We start from the raw sequence: 15,999 nt of genomic DNA on the forward strand, positions 1-15,999 counted from the left end.
TTAAATTTTATATATATTATATGGAAGTCAAGTATAAGTCTCTGAAATTGTCGAGTTGGAGGAGGACAATAATTATTTAGCACGATTGTAAGAAAATAAGGTGTAATGATAGTAATTGTAAGAAAATAAGTTGTTTTATATTATTAGATAATGTATTTATCATGATAATATCTATTAGTTACATCTCATCAAGATAATATATTAAATTAAATTAAAATTAATTAAAATACAAATAACCCAAGCCATAAAATAAGAAATACTTAATTTTTTATTTTAATAATTACCTTGGTGTATGGGTAGTCTTATATACTAGGAGCTAAGTTGCACGAACACGGGACACGACATATGGAAAAAACAGGATATATATATGATAATAAATAAACAATTATTTATAATAAATAAAAAATAAAAAAACTTAATTTTTTATTTTAATATAATTAGTTTAAATTAAAAATAAATTAAAATACATATAATCTAAATTATAAAATAAAAAAAATTTAATTTCTTATTTTAATGATTACCTTGACATATGGGGTAGTCTTATAAATAAATAAACAATTATGTATAATAAATCATAAACATAAAATAAAAAATACTTAATTTCTCATTTCAATAATTAGTTAAATTCTTAAAATTATTATCAATATTAAAAAATATATTAATAGTGTGTCTACATTTTTTAATATAGGTCATATCATGTATGGCTTTTACTATTACATACCTTATGAAAAGTTTCGTATGATACTTAAAAAAACATATTAGCATCGCAACTTTTCATCATATCTCAATAAGATATAATTTATTATTTTATTATATAATTTTAATATTTTTGAATGATGTTATAAAATACGATTTCATCTTTTAATATTACTCAGCGGATCGTGCGGATTATAAGAGAAAAAAATAATTATATTTTCATATAATATCATATATGAGAAAAAAAAATCAAATTATATTAATAAGCAAAAACTATTTTATTTGAAAATAAGAAAGGAATATAAGGGAAAAAAATTCCGATAATTTTCTCTTCAAATTAGAAGAAAAATAAAAAACTATAAAAATAAATTTGTAGAGAAAAATTAATTTTATTTCTTTTATATAAAAAAATAAGTAACAAAAGTTTTTCCCAAAAAAAAATTTAGTCCCGTCTTATTTTTTCTGATTATTCATTAATAAAAAAAGATATAAAAATAAATTAAAAAAACACTTCATCGCGTGATATGGAAACGTACATGATGCGACAATTTTTTAAAAAAATAGGAGATCCACATACTTAGGACACTATACTAAATAAGTATAATATATTAATATTTCAAATAAATAAATAATCATTTATAATAAATCATAATCATAAAATAAAAAAATACTTAATCTCTTATTTCAATATAATTAGTTAAATTCTCAAAATTATTATGACTATTGAAAATACATTAATAGTGTGTGTGTATTTTTTTATGCAGGTTATACTAGGGGTGTCAAAATGGGTCACGACAAGAGAACATAATTTGCCTAACACGCGAAATAAATGGGTTAGGGTTGAGGTTAAACGAGCTCGTGTCATAAACGAGTCACTTATTTATGACAAAAATATAAACGTGTTAGTGTCGCGGGTTGATACACAGGTTAGGTGGGTGACCCGTTTATTTAAGAGTAAAGAGGTAATTTTAGTGTTAGATATAGATACTCCAACTAAAATCTATTTAAATTTTATTGTTGTATTACTATTTTATTTTAATTATGAATTTTAAAGAATTTATATATTTTACGTGTGCAAATTCATTTTTAAATATGATTAAAGTTAAATAGGTTAAAAGTTAAAAATATTATAAACAGAATAAGTGGGTCGTATATAGGTCAACACATCCATATAATCTATTTATCATATTAAGCGGGTTACACGAGTTGTATATGTGTCAACACGATCCACTTAATTTTTTTATGATATTAAACAAGTTAAATGTGTCGTGTTCGTGTGAACCGTCTAATTTTCGTATTGTGTTTGTGTCGAAGTTATAAAAAATTATTTTATTCTTTAATATCGCGCATCGCACGAGTACTAAATACTAATATTTTTTTAAACAAATCAAGTTAAGAGTAATAAAGTCTTTTTCACTTCTCAAAAAAAAAAGTAGGTATTTTTCTGTCTTTTATGTTAAAAACTATGTTTTTTTTTTTTAAAAATGTAAAACTATGTCTTTTAGGAATTGACAATAATATATAAAATATAAAAAATCAAAATCAAAATTCATAATTTATTTTCTTAATATTCGTTTCTATTATGAGACACTAATAAGTTAATGAAAAATAATTCTATTTTCTATCTAAACAGTGTTGCCAAAATATTGTTGATATTTTAGTATCTATACATATATATAAAATAAAATTTGAAATAATCAATCATTTATGAGCAAAAGGTAAATTTTTATTATTATTATTTATAGCATTTTATAAAAAAAAAACGCTTCCTATTAGATTTTAATATGAAGTTAAAAATTAAAAACTTTTAAAAAATAGTAGTATAATAAAAAATAATTTGATTGATTTATAGGTACCATTCGTAAAGCATGGTATCACGGCTAGTTTATACATAAATATTAGAAAATGAATAAGGAGAATAAGTGTTAAGAGAAATTAATAGAATGAAAGAGGTTTTATTATAGAATTTCAGGGAATGAGAATTTGAACGTGAATCTATTGGTAGGTTGTATATTTCAAAAAATAAATAAATATTTGAGATCAGAATAAAGATAACGAAGATATTAAATTAGTTTTTTTTTTTTCTATAATGCGTTTTTGGTGTGACAAGAATTATATCGAGGAACATTATTAAGCCCTGTGATAGATATTAGGCCATACCAACCCTACAGCGTATTAGATAAGATAACAACGTAGACCTATTCAAGCCTATTCTGTTGTATTTAGATGTATACAAGTTCCTTGTTTCAAGGATTAGATGAGTCTGAATACATGTATTTAACACACACTTGTATGTGAATACAATTACCACTTCTTCCAAACTTATATGGTATCAGAGCTTAACGCTAAAATAGCATTTTTTTTTCGATCCTCTCTGTGATTTGTTCAATGACTAATCCACAGGAAGAAACCAGTTCAACCACTCCTTCCGTTGTTCACATGCCAACCCTAAACCCTTCTGATAATCAATTAGTTTCCATTAATGCCTCCGCTCAAGCCCCTCTTAAACTGACTGCCACAAACTACCAATCGTGGCATACTCAGTGGTATTCTTTATTGGTTGGCTATGATTTTCTCAAATTTGTTGAGAACCCTATTGCTCGCGGTCTGGCAACCAATTCTTATCTGTTTCGCCAAGATCAGCTCCTTCGAAGTGCTATGATCGCTTCTCTTTCCCCTGATGTTGTTTCTTATGTTGTTGGTGAGAAAACCTCTCACGATGTGTGGGTTACTTTGCAGAAAACCTATAACAAGCCATCTCAAGCACGCATCATGAGCTTGAGAGAGTCTTTATTTATAGCTAAGAAAGGGACATCATCAGTTTCTGAGTTTCTACAGAAAATTAAATCGATCACCACTACACTTGCTGCTGCTGGTGTTGTTCTTACGATGAATGAGATTGTTCTTCATGTTCTTCATGGACTGCCTGCTGAGTATAAGGAGGTTTCGGCTGCTATTAGAGCACGCGATTCTGAGATCTCTTTCGATGATCTTCATGACAAATTAACTGATTTTGAAAGTCAATTGCGTCGTGAGTCCAGTATGATAGTTGCTCCCACAACGGTGAACTATACTGCGAAAAACAAAGCTGGATCGTCATCTGCTGCTCCTCGATCGTCAGCTTCTGTTAATTCTGGAAATTTTTCAGGTCATTCTGCTTCCTCCTCCACTTACAAAAGCAAGGTTAAATGTCAATTTTGTGACAGGCCTGGGCATGTAACGAAACAATGCTTTAAGCTCAAGAAATTACTTCCATGGTTATTCAACGACAACTCCACCACTGCTGGTTCAAAGTCTCACGCTCAAGTTAATTGTGTTACTAGCAATCAGCAGACTCATGATCCTCGCTGGGTTATGGATTCGGGTGCAAACAAGCATGTTGTGGAGGACTTAAACAATCTGGCCATCCACTCCGAGTATAGGGGCAGTGATAATGTTTTCCTTGGTGATGGTAAATCCTATCCAATTTCTCATACAGGGACTGTTACCTTACATTCTGCCACAAAGCCTTTGTGTTTAAAGAATGTTTTATGTGTACCTGCTCTTGACAAGAATCTTATTTCTGTCTATAAATTGTGCGCTGATAATAATGTTGAGGTGAAATTTAATCCCTTTTTGTTTGCTGTGAAGGATTTGAGCACGGGGGCGCTGCTAGCGGAAGGGAAGCCCACTAATGGCATTTATGAATGGCCGACCAATCTGTCAAGAGGTTCTTCTTTGAGTATTAATCATACTGTTGCTTCTTCACAGCCCCTATGGCATCGACGACTAGGCCATCCTTCAACACCTATCTTGCGTCTTATTTTGCAGTCATTTGATTTATCAGTTTCAAACAATTCTTTCTTTTGTGATTCATGTAAGTGCAACAAAATGCACAAGTCTCCATTTTTTGAGTCCACTATGACAAGCTATGCTCCATTGGAGTTAATTTATAGTGATGTTTGGGGACCATCACCAGTCCCTTCTATTGATGAATTTCGGTACTATCTCATTTTTGTGGATCATTTTACAAAATTTGTGTGGTTGTTTCCTTTGAAAAGAAAATCTGATGTATCCTCGATTTTTCCAGTATTTCAGAATCTTGTTGAAAACTACTTCAATAGGAAAATTAAATCCATTTACTCGGATAATGGGGGGGAATTCATACATTTGACAGCTTACTTGCAAGAAAAAGGAGTTTCCCATTTTCTTACTCCGCCCTACACACCAGAACATAATGCTACAGCCGAGCGTCGTCATCGACACATCGTTGAAACTGGCCTCACCTTACTACATCAAGCCAATTTACCACTCACTTTTTGGACATATGCTTTTCAAACGGCAGTATATCTAATCAATAGAATGCCAACCCCTGTTTTGGACAATAAATCACCTTTCTATTGTCTTCATGGAAAAGAACCCAACTATGATAAATTAAAGGTTTTCGGGTGTCTATGTTATCCTTGGATTCGTCCATTTAATAAACATAAACTTGACAAACGTTCCCTTCCTTGTGTTTTTCTTGGGTATTCTGCTACTCAAAGTGCTTACAAGTGCTATGATCCTCAAACATCCAAAATCTATATCTCTCGACATGTTGACTTCATAGAAACTGAATTTCCTTTTCATTCACTAGCCACTGCTGTAGACAGACCCGATTCTCACACTTTGGATACCTGGTCACCATTGCATTTTGTTTTACCAATGTCTGCAGGTCTTGACAGTATTGGGCAACCAGATTCTGTAAACTCTGATTCCTCGGCTTCTCCTCCGCTAGTCCAGCAGCAATCCGTTCACAGTAATATCTCAGCTTCTGATTCAGGTACTGCAAATTCTACTTCCTCGAATTTATTACCTTCTCAAAGTGATATTGTGAACGACTTGCCTTTAGCATCAAATCCCAATCAGAATGTACATCCAATGGTGACCCGTAGTAAAAATCAAATTCGAAAGCCAATTAATAGACTGTGTCTGTCCACTGAAGTTCAATCAGATTCTCAATTTGTTCCCAAGACTGTTGCCCAGGCACTGAAGGATCCAAAGTGGCGATCTGCCATGGAAGAGGAATATCAAGCTCTCATGAAGCAGAAAACATGGAGTTTGGTTCCTTTGGAAAAAGCGACTAATGTTGTTAGCTGTAAATGGTTGTTTCGCATCAAGCATGATTCCAGAGGAACTCCAGTTCGATATAAGGCACGTTTGGTGGCAAGAGGATTCACTCAAAGACCAGGTCTTGATTTTGATCAGACCTTCTCTCCTGTTGCAAAACATCCCACTGTTCGGGTAATACTATCCATTGCTGTTAGTAAGAATTGGCCTCTCCGACAGGTGGATGTCAATAATGCCTTCCTGCATGGCAAATTAAGTGAAAATGTATTTATGGAGCAGCCACCGGGTTTTGTTCAACATAAAAATTCCAAATTTGTGTGTAAATTGGAGAAATCTCTCTATGGACTAAAACAGGCTCCAAGGGTGTGGTACTTTGCTTTAACATCGTTTCTGTTAGCCGCTGGTTTTCAACAATCTAAGTCAGATTCTTGTCTCTTTATATATCATCGACATGGAACTGTGCTTTACTTGCTCGTTTACGTTGATGATATAATTGTAACTGGGAATAATGCTAAGCGTATTGAAGCATTCATAATTCAATTGGGTAAGGCATTTTCCATTAAAGATTTGGGGAACCTTCACTATTTTCTGGGTGTTGAAGTCAAGCGCACAGCTACAGGACTGTTTCTCTCACAACAGAATTATATACGTGATTTATTAGAGAAAGCTCAAATGCATGAGGCGAAACCTGCATCTACCCCAATGTCTTCGACCATGACTCTCAGTTCTACAGATTCTGCTTATTTACAGGATGCTACTGCATATCGAGCGTTAATAGGCAGCCTTCAATACCTATTGCTTACAAGACCGGATGTGGCATATGTTGTTAATAAACTAGCGCAGTACACCTCAAAGCCAACTCAACAACATTGGACTGCTCTTAAAAGACTTTTGCGGTATTTGGTTGGTACGTTTGATTTTGGGTTGAATCTTCGTAGCCAAACTAATGTTGATTTACATGCCTTCTCTGATGCGGATTGGGCGGGCAATCAGGATGATAGGACATCTACTAGTGCCTATATAATTTTTCTAGGGAAAAACCCAGTAGCCTGGTCGTCCAAGAAGCAGAAAACTGTGGCAAGAAGCTCCACCGAAGCTGAATATAGATCAGTAGCCTCTACAGTAGCTGATTTAGTATGGGTCCGAAATTTATTAGATGAATTGTATGTTCCAAGACCCAAATCTCCGGTGATCTACTGCGACAATTTGGGAGCTACGTATGTTGCAGCAAACCCGGTATTTCACTCCCGCATGAAGCACATAGCAATCGATTACCATTTTGTAAGGCAACAAGTGCAAAATGGAACTCTTCGAGTTACTCATGTCTCAGCTAAAGACCAACTTGCTGATATGTTAACCAAGCCATTATCATTCGCCGCATTCAGCAATTTCAGAACCAAGATTGGTGTTACTGTCGGAACACCATCTTGCGGGGGCGTATTAGATAAGATAACAACGTAGACCTATTCAAGCCTATTCTGTTGTATTTAGATGTATACAAGTTCCTTGTTTCAAGGATTAGATGAGTCTGAATACATGTATTTAACACACACTTGTATGTGAATACAATTACCACTTCTTCCAAACTTATACAGCGAGCAAAAGGCTTCCAATTCCAACTTGGTAATAATGCATTAAAATAAATGTAATATAATATTTTATCGAGTGAGCACTAAACTCTGTTTTCATACTCTAAAATGGCTATAAATTTGATTTATTAGGAGTCACAGATCTAAGTTTTTCATGTTGTGAAGTGATAATGTACATCTCTAATAAAATATTGAAAATTGCTTTAATTTTGAAAAAGAAAAAAAAAGGAATATATAGTATATATAATATTATGCGGGATTTGAGGTGATTTAAGTGGGTGACGGCAGAGAATATTCCATACAGAATACAGGTTAGCGCTGCTGTCACCTTCGTCCTCTTGCTCTTGTCCGGCTGGACTTTGAAATAAGGTTGAATTGAAGAAGCCACCAGCGTTTGATTTCTCATAGTGGAAGAATCAACCTCGACTGAGGGCATTTTCGGAAATATATATGTATACGTACATAAAGGCGAACCTAACTGAGCTTTTGGATGTGGTGCCAGATTTGGCATAGGGTTATAATGACGACCACTTGCAGGTAATAGGTGGTCGATGGCGTGTCAAATTTGGCATTTTTCTCAAAGGTACCACTTGCAGTAGCAGGTAATAGGTGGCCTCCATTGAAAAGCGATGGACATCCTTGCTCAGCAGATAGGATACTAAACATAAAGCTATGTGGAATTCCAGCTTCGCTTCAACTTCAATTTGATTTTAATTTTCAAAATTGGATTTCAATCATTCATAACTTTTTAGTTTAATTTTTTTTTATCCTTTTACTGTTTTGAAATCAAATTCGTTTATTAAATAAATTTAATAAGTATAGTATTATATTTATTTCATAATACTTGTCACATTAGAAATTTCACGTTCTTTAAAAAAAATCATTAAATGTGTTTAAGTTACAATAAATTATTAAAAATTGACTATATTACCATTAATTTAATATTAATTCTCCAAAAAAATTATTAAATTGAAGTAATAATTGATCATATATAAAAGGTAAACATGGAAAAACACATTTATTACTCCTTAAAACTACAAACGTAACAATTTTTTTGAAATAAGGTATTTTCTCAAATGTGACAAGTATTATGGAACAAAAGTAGTAATATACTGTGCTCTGCTTGTTAAACTTACTCAATGAGCTTTTTAGTTAGGCTTTATGAATCGTACTTAAATACACCAAGGCCATTTAGTATTCGGTGACACAATTTTTATAATAGTTTTTACAGATAAATTTAGAGAGCTTTTTATGAAACATTAAACACTTTAACGTTTAATGTTTAACTTTTATTCTTTTTTCTTTAAAAATTATACCTGTTGTTTTTTCTTTGAATTCAGCTAATTAAGCAAATAATATCTTTTTTTGTCATTTTAAATTAAACAGCTAATTAAACATCTATTTTCACCGAACATTTGCAATTTAAATCACTGTATAAACAGCTACCACCTAAAAGTTAATAGCTAACAGCAAATAGAACTGAAACACCCTTAATTTTTATTTTCGAAACTTTTGAATTATTATTAAATCAAAAATCTGAATTTTCGATTGTCCGGACTGTAAATACTGTTTAATTCTAATATGAGCCCAAGTTTACGAAGTTGGGCTCAAGTCCAAAACATATTATTAAATATTTGCCGAGTGGAGAATCTTTAGAAATTTTTAAGAGTAAATATGGAGCATTAATTATTAAATTATTAAAAATGTATATGTATATGTGTGTGATTACTATATTAAATTAATTATTCCAAAAATCTAATATTATTATTATTATTATTATGACTATTTAGTAAATTGAGGAATTATTCTAGAACCTAACTAAAGAGTCAAAATAAATCAAATCGGATTAGAAAATCTGCAATCGAGCCAAAAATTGAATCAGACCAAACCGGTTCGAATCGAACCGGAATGATCTAGAAACCGACCCACTTTCTTTCTTTCTTTTCCTCTCCTTTCTTCTTCTTCCTCCAGCATCGATCTCACCCTCGCCCTTCATCGCCTCTCGTTTTTCGGACAACCAGAGACCCGCGTCGCGCCTCCTCGCCGTCGACTCCTCGCCGCAGCAGCCGCCTTCCTTCCTTTCTCTCCGTTCCCGTTTCTGGTGAGCGCAAGAGTCACAGCGAAGCTGGGACCTCAACGCGATCGAGACAGTCGCGTCTCCGTCCTTCCCTCCGAGCAACTCCGACGATGATCTCCGATGAGGTAAGTTGATTGTCCTCCCATTTCACTCCTTTAGAAATCATTCGTATAGATTAGGCGACTTATCGCAGGAACTTATCAAAATGGGACTTAGGGATTTAAGAATAAAAATTGGGATTTTGTTAGATATTGACAACTTGTTAATAACAGAAAGTAATAATTCGATTCAAAAATTATTCATAATGTACATAATTGAAAGATATTTTTCTGTGTGATAGACTGTGGATGTATAAACAGGGGAATGAAAAATAAACAGACGGAACACAATCTCAAATCAAGCAAAGCATACAGTACAACATAGAAGTTAAAATAGCATCTGAGGTAGCAATTTGAACTGAAAACATTGTCTTAAGCAGAAGTTCAGAGAGTATCTAAATGACAAAGCATTGCCCCCAATTAGAACCTGATCAAGTAGCACTTAATCTCATAGCCAAGTGCAACTTGCCCAGAAAAAAAAAAAAAAAAAAAAAAAAAAAAAAAAGAAAAAAAAAAAAAAAAAGGTCAACAAATAAACCAAATTACTCAACGTATTCTAGCAACATACGCAACAGAGGCTGCAACCAAAACTGTTGCTGCTGAAGATACCAAAGCCCATAAGCCTTTCTTCTTATTTGCATCTGCCACAGAATTCTGGAGGAACTTCACTTGTTGCTTCATCTCCTCTACTGCTGTTTCCTTGTTTCTAAATGAATTTTTAATTACTTTTAGTTCTGTTGCATATGGCTCAATTTCATCCTCAATTTTCTTTTCAGTGAAGGACACTTCTCCCTTTCCATTATTATATTGACGTATATGTTTGATTAACGTATACAACCTTAGAAAGGTCTAATTAGTTAGTTAGCAAAGTAATTAAATCTGGTTAGTATTCAAAAAGAGTTATATGGATGAATTTTATAATAATTAGGATGTTTTAGTTTCTATGAAGTTAATACTAATAAGGGTTAATATTATTAAGTAATATGTAATTGAATGTTAATATGTTAATGAATAGTTTGATTGTAGACCTTGCCATAATTAGAAATTATATTTCTATGCCAAGACAAAGGAAATTTAATAAGCCTATGTTTAGGAGTGAATCAAGTTACTTAATAGATATATATGCTTTGAATATTTTTTTTTATTATTTAGGTTAGCATTGAATTTTAGTGGATAGCTTAGAATTTGACTTATCGATGCAATTTCTATTTATAAGGTGTACATTTATTTGATAATTAGTTAGGGGACAATTAATAATATCATTGGAACATGTTGGAGGTTATTAAAATTTGTAGATTTATTTAGTGGACGTTGACATACTTGTACTGAAAGGAGGATGGGACTTAAATTGTTGATTGCCCGACGGATGGGCTGTGTGTATTGATTGATATGTGTATAATATTGTGATATTTGAGCAGGTAGATAGTCCAATTTTTAGGGGAGGTGCTGCCGAAATTTCGATAGAACTTAGACTAAATTTTAATTAACAACATAAATAGTAAGTTTATTTAGATTAGTTCTATAATTTGGTACATAATAAATGTAGTACTTTGATTATTTATTACTTTATTATTCATTTAATTATTTACATATTTATTTATTTATTTTCATTATTATTGTTAATATTGTTGTTTATTTTATTATTGTTGTTTATTGCTAATAGTATTTATTTAATTATTCAATTGCATTTGAGAAATGGATGTCTAATGGTGCATTGCATTACGATGTTCAATTGATCAATATGTCTGCATCTAATTGAAATGTTTGATTACTTGTGCTATGAATATACTATGCCTTGTTTGTGTGGAATTGGGATGAAGTGGACCACCATGGGTTTGTGAGGACGGTCTGTGATATGGATCCTGATTATGATATGATATTTGACCGTCGGCCGGGAAAATGGGAGATCGGCGCCCCCGTGTGCACCTGATGATATGGGTTATATAGAACCACAGGATGGCCTCTTGTTGTTGCGCACCTGATAATCTAGATTTGATTGTAGCCCGCAGGGTGGCCTCCTGTTGTGAGCACTTGATGATCTAGATTGGATGGAGACCACCGGGTTGCCTCCTGTTGGTATGGAAAAGAAGAGAGAGAATGGAAAAACAATGAGAGGACTGGTCAGTGAGGATTAGACCAGTTGGCCGTATGGGGGATCGACTCCCTGGTGCACATGTATGAGAGGGCGAGCCATGTGTGAGGACGGCTCGTTGGGGTTTCAGGTGGTGCCACTGACTAATTTCCACGTGATGTGATTATATGAAGATGTTAATAATTGTGAGTGCTGGTGATATGTCATTTGTGTGACTGGCTGTGTGAGCATATAACTAGTCAAATGACTAGATTGATATATTTATACATTTGTGTGAATGCGTGTGTTGTGCAATAATTATTATTCATTAATAAACTCACATCTCTTGTTTAAATCTTCCAGGAAGTAGCATTTTCTAAATCCCAGCTATAACTCTGCTCCTTCACTGTTAAAAAGAAATTCTTTAATTTTAATGTTGATCTATTAAGTAGATAAATGTCTGAAGACTTATCTGTATACATCTGTTAGTGAACTCCGCAGTTGTAGAAATTGTGTACAATTAGTCGTGTGTTAACATAGACGATATAATTATGTGAGTCCATATAAAAAAAAAAAAAAAAATGTGATGTATTGTTAATTGGGTCCGATCTGTGGAAATGTGTAACTGATAAATTTGGGCCGAAATTTAATAGAATCTTGAGGTTTATTTTTCTGTAAATATAGGCTGAATGTTTTAAATATTATATTGAAATCATAGATATTAGTGATTTAGGCTTACTACGGGCCTCGGGGGCCTTAAGCTTACCTGGGCCCTAGTGCCGGTCCGGCCCATGGAGACGGGTCGTGACAAGAACACTAACAACTATTATAATTCTAAGGGGTGTATTGGATTAAAATTGCTTAGATTTTAAAAGAATGTTGAGTTTGATGGAATTGAAGGATTTCCTAAGATTTCCTAAGATTGTGTTAGAATTTTACATAGAGTTTTATGAAATTGGTGGGACTTTTTTTTATAGATTTTGATTGACTTTAATGGAATTACAATGAATTTTATATTTCTAATCAAAATTAATTTCAAGACCTAATTGAACAAATTAAAAGGCTTTTTGGCCCAATTGAAAAACTAAAAAATAATGAGGGACCAAAAGACGCGTCATCTTCTCCAAAATCGTTTTCTTCCTCTTAAAACCTTGCCACCGTGGATAGTAAAAGGCCTGCAATGGCCAGCGTCATTGTCGGCCATTCCGCGTTTTCAGAATAGTCGCGGGGTGAGCAAACGGTCGGTTCAGTTCAAATCGAACGAGTCAAGATAAAAATACAATGGAAGTTTTATAACAGAATCGAACCAAAATTGTCTTCTAAATTGAATCGAATTGAACGAGCCAGCTAATTCAGTCAATTTTGATCAGTTTTGCCATTTCGATTCGGCTTTAAGCCAATCGATGGATTTTTATGAAACCGACTCGAACCGAATAATAAATTTGGTTCAAATTGAATAAATCAACAACCAAACCTTTCTTGATTTAGGTGACTGAATCAAACTGAAATAAGTCGGTTCAATTTTCGGCTCGATTTGGTCAGTAAGTTTGCACACCCGTAGTAATTGTCTCTCTATAAAATCATAGGTTTAAATATATATATTTTAATTTAAATCGAAAATTAAAAAAAAAATGTATCTAACATACTAAAATCCTCCGAAATCTTTAAATTGGAGGATGAATTTGTGAATAACTTTTCTATTTATACATAGTACTCTAAAATCCAACAAAATCAATAATTTTATAAAATCTATAAAATGAGTAATTTTTTGAATACCATTAAATTTGTATAGAGTTTTAAAAAGTCATAATTAAGTACCATCAAATTTTTATCGATTTTATAAGAGTTTAAATTGAATACCATAAAATTTTAATAGACGCATCCATAATTAAACTAACCTAACTCCTTTTCAGTAGGCATGGCCATATTGCGGTTCCGGGAACCGGAAACCGTCGGTTAAAAACCGGCCCGGAACCGCAACCGGAACCGGGACGAACCGGAACCGGAACCGGAAAATTCCGGTTCGGTTCCGGTTCCAGCAAATGTGGAACCAGAACCGGCGGTTCCATAGAACCGGTCGGAACCGGAATGGAACCGCCGGTTCTCCGGTCGGTTAGAACCGCCGGTTCGAACCGGTTCGAACCGGCGATTCTAGCCGTTGTAACTGTCAGATTTTTGTTTTTTTTTTTTTTTTTTTTTTTTTTTTTTTTTTTAAATTTGTTGTTAAATGTCTTAACAACAAATCATTATGTTCAAACTTAAAAAAAAAAAAATCAATTCAAATTTTTTTTAAAAAAAAATCATTATGTTCAAACTTAAAAAAAAAAAAATCAGTTCAAATTTTTTTTTAAACCGGTCTTAAAAATTTGAAATTTTTTAGGTGTATTTTTAAATTTTTTATGTTCAAATAATTTTTTTTTTAGTTGGTCTTGATATTTTAAAATTTTTTAACAGTATTTTTAAATTTTTTATGTTAATATAATTTTTTTTTTAAACCGGTATTCAAAATTTAAAATTTCAAATTATGCGATTCGCCGGAAAACCAATCGGAACCGTCGGTTTTGTAATCGGATCGGAACCGGAACCGGAACCGGAACCGGACGGTTCCAAACCGGAACCGGAACCGGCCAATTTCGGTTCGGTTCCGGTTCCAGCTTTTCTGGAACCGGAACCGCCGGTTCCGGAACCGTGGCCATGCCTACTTTTCAGCATATCATTCTCCACACCACTCAACCCTATCATAGGCTTTACTCATATCTATCTTAAATGCAAAATGATCTCTTTTTTTTTTTCCTTTAGATATATGTTTCATAAAATGAAAAATTTCAAAAGCCATTAAAGCATTATTTGCTATGAGTCTACCTGGGATAAAAGCCGATTGAGAGTGGTGAATTATATGAGGTAAAATAATTTTAAGCCTATTAGTAATGACTTTTGTAATTATTTTAAAAATAACATTACATAAACTAATAGGCCTAAAATCTTTGGTATGTTTCGGGTTTTTAATTTTCAGGATTAAAGTAATAAAAGTATGGTTTAAAGAGGCTGGAGATTCATGATTGTTTAGGATATAAAATATTTTACTTTCTAGAGACTCTCCTATGATATGCCAGAATTTTTGGAAAAAGGAGACATACCATCAGGTCCAGGAGCTTTCGAAGGGTGCATCTGCTTTAGAGCAGCTTTGATCTCATCACTTGTAAATAACTTTGTAAGGTTGGCATTCATCTCCTCAGTAACCATTTTCTCTATAAAATCCAGCTATCAATAGAAACAGATGAGTTTGATGAAGAGAATAAGTTTCTAAAATATTCATACATAATCTGCACAATGTCTTTCTCATCCTCGTAAATTCCCCCTTGGTAAGGAAGTTAGATTTGTTAACTACTAACTCTGTTAATTCCATTGTGCAAGCATGTGACATGTGTAATGGTAACATGGAATTGAGGAGTGCATGTTGGATACTCTATGTCACACTTTACCCTACTGTAAGACATGGTATGTCACTCGTAATATACTTAACAAGCACTTAATTCCTATAAATACTTACTAAGTATACTACAAGGGACATAAAAATTTTCATTCATTCATTTATATCTTGTAGAAAAGTAAATTTAGTTATTAAAATAAGTATAAAACTTATTTTGGTTCTTCAACCTGTTATAAAGAAATATCTTTTTGGTAATTTATTAAATATATGAAACATAACTTCTATTAAGCTCAATAAAATAGTCGAGTCAATATAATTTCTTAAAAATCAATTACATTATCAAAAGCATTAAATGGTTTCTAACCAATTAGCCTATAGATGATTTAATTACATACCGGAGTCCTTTATAAACATTAGATACATAGTAGAAATTAAGTACTTTAATAGAATACAAACTTTCAAATTTACACGCTCACAATTTACATGTATCTACTCAAATATACATAGTTGTTCTGTTAATGTTTAATACATCATACATATTCCAAAAAGAAACTAGATATACAAAAGCTACATCAGTAGCATACTATCTACATTAAACAAAAACGATCCTCTCCCGTTTCCTTTTCCTGCAATAGCACAAAAGTAACTATCGCTAAGCATATTGCTTAGTTGTATACTATTATAAAACAAACACAATTCATCAAATCAAAACTCTTTACAGGAAAATAATGAATCATAATTCATAAACCCACCATATTAAAGGAAATAATAAAAATAATATCATTTAAATTATAAATTCATAATGTAGTCTTTAAAGCTTTTATAGAGTTAGTTCCGAGAGCCATCAATGTCTAATGTGCACATCTAGACTTGCTATTTACAACCTCAATCTATGATATGATTTCAATAGAAGAGGGAGCAATCTACAACCTCAACATGGAGGGAGAATT

Source organism: Jatropha curcas, chromosome 4 (assembly GCF_041381405.1).
Source record: "Jatropha curcas cultivar XTBG-Jc1 chromosome 4, XTBG_Jcur_1.0, whole genome shotgun sequence".
NCBI classification, from domain to species: Eukaryota; Viridiplantae; Streptophyta; class Magnoliopsida; order Malpighiales; family Euphorbiaceae; genus Jatropha; species Jatropha curcas.